General features: G+C 39.5%; 1 protein-coding gene across 5 annotated transcripts in view; it reads right to left on the bottom strand.

Moving 5' to 3' along the window:
- The window catches only part of pde10a (phosphodiesterase 10A), a 65513-nt gene that overhangs the window by 38542 nt on the left and 22336 nt on the right, over nt 1-4635 (bottom strand). The window lies entirely within an intron of this gene.

Here is a 4635-nt window from a genome sequence, read left to right as displayed (position 1 = left end):
CACACACACACACACACACACACACACACACACACACGGGGAGAGAGTTCTCTGAATACATCCATGGGAGAGGGAAAGACAGGAGCGCGCCAACGTCAAGTCAGCCACAACAATAGCACAATTCCCAAACTAATTTTCAAAATAAAAGCCAAACCGCTGCTTGTAAGGAAATTAAACACACCGATAAATTGACTTAAGCTTAAACAGATGCACAGTTTTGATAAAATGGCTTATTGGCCTTAATGCACATTGCAGTGAGATATTACTGCAATGACACCAAACATCACACACCAGCGCTTGATGATGTGTCATCTAAAAATTTTTTTTTAAAAGGTTTTTTTTTTTTCTACAACCCAATACATTTCAATTTGAAGGGCAATCGTCCTTTGTTCCGGTGTTTTTGGCACAATTTACGCGTCTGGTAAGCGCACTCTTGACGCTGCTGAACTGCTGTTCCTGTTCCTGAATTTGGCTGCGTAAAAGGGGCCGAGCCAAATGCCCAGCGGTCTCCAGAGACACGATGCTGTTTCTTGATCCGCGGCTCAGTGGTCGAGGAGACGGCGACAACCTCCAAATTTGTAACGGCATGGCAGGAAAAATTAATGGAGCGTCGACTTTCACATAAAATGACTGAAAAGGTCCAGCGGTGGCATCTTGCTGTGCTTCCTTTCAGGTGCTAACCCTGACCTCTGACCTCCTCAGCAGAGCGAGAGGGAGAGAAAGAGGGTACAACGGTTCAATCTGCAGTTAGATTAGGTAGCCTACTACCAAACCAAACCTTATAATTTGCTTGTGTCCAGATAAATGAGCTCTGTCTGGATAAAAGAAATGTCAAACATTTGAACACATTCTTTATTATGGTGCAGCATAATAAAAGCATATTTAATGTATAGAAAAGACAAAGAATGTGTGTATGTGTGAGAGACATTCCTAAAGTCTAGACTCTAAACATTAATCAAACCCAGATTTAATGTGTGCCTTATTTATCTCAAGATTTTACATAAGGTACTTTTGTCTGAAGTAAATACGATTTGTTTTTCTGCCTTTTTTCGGGACTACTGTTGATGTTTCAGCTCCTTACTTCAAATATCTGCAGAGACTGAAGGAATGTATTCAATTGATTTATTTCACCAGGCAGACATTTACATAAATTATAATTGTAAATATCGCCTGGAATTAGCACAATAAAATAAATCAATGTAGTCCATTCCTTGAGCAAAAGCCTAACTCTGCAAATTACTGCAAAATATTATCTGCAATGCAACTGAACTATTTAGACTTTAGAAAGAGTTATAATCCTTACTAATAATATCCAATCCCATAATGATGATGATAAAAAATAACCTAATTAACCTCAAATTCAGGTCAACCAGATGAACGTTTTACATTCTGCGCTGCCCGGAGAAGACAATTTGGAGACAAAAACAATGGAAGCTGAATACACAGATTCACAATACTTAACAATCATTTGGTTTCTACAAGGTTAAGATTAAAAAAAATGGCACAGTGAAGAATTGAATTACCCCAAAATAAGTATTCTTTCTCTTATTCATGTTATTTTCACATTCAAGTGTCAGTCAGAGCATTTCCTGTATCAGTTTGAGCTCTCACTGACGTCTTCAAGGCTATAGATCCTGTTAACTGTAAAGCTAGCCGAGGAATGCATCAACACTGATGTTTATATTTCCACCAATACTAATAATAATGCAGAAGAGAGACTCAATAAATTTAAAAGTCATTGGTAGGGCAAAACAATCCTGACACAGCACTAAATTTATGGCATAAATTGCAGAACTACACTATTATACAGCACGCATGAGGATCTTCGATCAGATTAAATATCCAGAATGCCAACAATATCAACCTGCATGTAAATGATTCCTGTTTAAATCTGTCGTTCTCTCTGTGTGAGTAGTTTGAATGAGTATCCAGCATCAAGTTCCAAATGAAGTGAGCGCCCTATCTCTGCCACCTTTGTAGATGTGTGCTTGTGTTATCAGTGCTCACAGTGCACCTCAACAGCTCTGAGTCTGGCAACGTGATACAGCATACAGTGTTCCAGACTCCCTCACGGCCGCAGCATTACATACTGATCATATCGGGAGGGGGGGAGAGAGAGAGGTGTAGGAACTGTGGCGGGTTGCGTAAGCACTCGTGCTATCAATCACTGGCATTCCTACACTCTCGAGCAGCTGGTCCATTCAGAGGTCACGTATAACAACATAATATGGATTCTCTCTGACACACTCTGTCACTTTTCCCTCTATATTCAGCCACAATGAGAAAAGCCCTTAAATGAGAAATGCATCTTACAGTAAAATATCCGTTTATGTGTGATGCTATCTTTGGATTATTTCAAGTGTAATAGTATTGCTGTGTGATTGTAATAAAACATCTGTTTGTTTGAAATACTAATCTAACAATATTTTCTGATTACCAGGAATTTGGTCGGCCGAATAGCAGTGATGCAAAAGGGAAAGCCAAATTAATTCAGCTATTTAGGTGAAACAACTAACACGCAACACATTTTTTGCCTTTTTTGAGGATAGATAGTCATCCTTTAGATTTAGAAGTCAGAGAAGCTCAAAGAGCTCTTTTCACCTCTGTGCGTCCCCGCTCTACTTCAAGCAGCTTATGCACGGAAATTTAGATAGAAAACAAATGCTTTTAAACGTTGACAGCAAAGTGCACGACTGGAAGTTTATGAGCTTATGTGAGACGGTTAGGAGTGAACAACTTATAGGGACATGCAGTAGATTACAAAAGCTGCGACAACTCTGTCTGTGACCCACCAGTGAACCCTTCTAATCCACGGCTCTTTGAAGTGGCTTTAAAGTTTGAATAATTATCACAAAACAGGAAGTCAGCTGACCCGCTTGACCTGTCCAATCAAACCGATATTTCAACTGTGTTTAGATTAGTCCACTTTTTATGAAACATAAACATAAAATGTATTAAAGTAATGGTTTCATCTTTGCAGAAGCTGTATTTCTGGGCCTGGTTTGGGTGTAATTATATATGAGACACAGTAGTCATATCTATAACGACACATAAGCAACAGAGTGATCCCGGCGAATCTTGAGCTGTCACATGTTTCCTGCACTATTTTAAGAACACAAAGTGCGCTACATTTTGTTAGGAACACATTGTTGGTTGCTAGGGAGCCGTCTGACATCTCTGGCGAGCAGGTAAAGGACTAGTCTATCAACTCGCTGTGACCCTGACATTTTAAGATTTTGATAAATACATTTCCAATTACTTTTAATTTGAAACTGTGGTAGTAATGTAGTCACAGGAAATTCCGCCGGATGCATGTATTTTCCGTTTTCTTCCACTTTCTTCGTGTTGGAATTTTAAATTCGATGGATTTATGAGGACTATTGTTGAAGGCTCCTCAGATCTCTGCATGGCAAATTGAGACAGATAGCTAGACTATTTGTCCAATTTGAGTTTTCTCTTGCACGACTATTTTGCAGCGGCTCTTTGCAGAGCTAAGCACGACCCGTGACAATTCTGATTGGTTGAAGAAATACCAATAAACCAGAGCATGTTTTCCTCCCATCCCTGAATGCTATGTGGAGTAGCTAGACCCTCCTTCAGAACGCTTTGGAGGACGGTATGGCAAAGCGAGACTACATTATTATTAATGCATTAATGTGCGAGTAGCATTTTGACGTTGTAGTTGCTTGAGGTAGCGCCAATTTTTCAACTATTTTGTAAAGGGCTGCAACTAATGTTTATTTTCAATAAAGATGAGTTTGCTAATTTTCTCGATGTGAGCACAATGTTTTCTCCAACCAAGATGTATCTCTAACAGTGCATTATATTTTAAAGGCTCATCATATTTTTTATGTAAAACCATAAATTGTAATGTAAAATAGTTGTCAATAGTTGGAGTACATAGTGCAACATTTCCCTGTGAAGTGTAGTCTAGTAAAAGAATAACGTAGAATTGAGAATACTCACATAAAGTACCTTCAATTTGTATAATACTTGAGTAATGTACTTTGTTACAGTCCACCACTGGTCCCTGTTGATTTTTTTGCATGAGGATAATATAAAAGAAAATTTATTTGCAGAAGAGGAGGCAGACAGTTCGGGCAACAGATTTTGTGGCTAAATCTGCATTACAGTATCTTTTTATTTATTTGGATACAGTTAGAAACAACGAAGCACCACAGACCCAAGAAAACCTCAAAATGTCCGCCAGGTCTCTTTCTGGCTTGATCTGTATCATTTTGGACAGGCAGTGCGAGTGCGGACTCTTTTCTTTGTCAACATTATTCTGCCACCAAATCTCATCTCCATCAGTGAATGGATAGGATGTGTGTCACACAGAAATGTATGGAAATGTGTCTTAATGTGTGTGTCACATGCAGAAGGTTTCTACTTCTGGGGAAAGATCAGCTTTACTATCGTCCGCTGGGGGATCAAACTTTTTAGCAAACATCCTCCTGATGACTACACCCTCTGTCTCCCAACATAAGAGCTGTACGTCTTCAGACGTGTGTGCTTGTTCACACACACAGCCGTACCCCCCCTACCCCCACATTACAGACCTCATCCACTTATGCACATTTCTGATTCAAGGCACTGTACAAGCTTTTTGCACTCTGCACACACACACACACACAC

Source organism: Etheostoma spectabile, chromosome 17 (assembly GCF_008692095.1).
Source record: "Etheostoma spectabile isolate EspeVRDwgs_2016 chromosome 17, UIUC_Espe_1.0, whole genome shotgun sequence".
Lineage (NCBI taxonomy): Eukaryota > Metazoa > Chordata > Actinopteri > Perciformes > Percidae > Etheostoma > Etheostoma spectabile.
The sequence above is the reverse complement of the archived record's forward strand: the minus strand, read 5'-3'. Positions and strand labels throughout refer to the sequence as shown.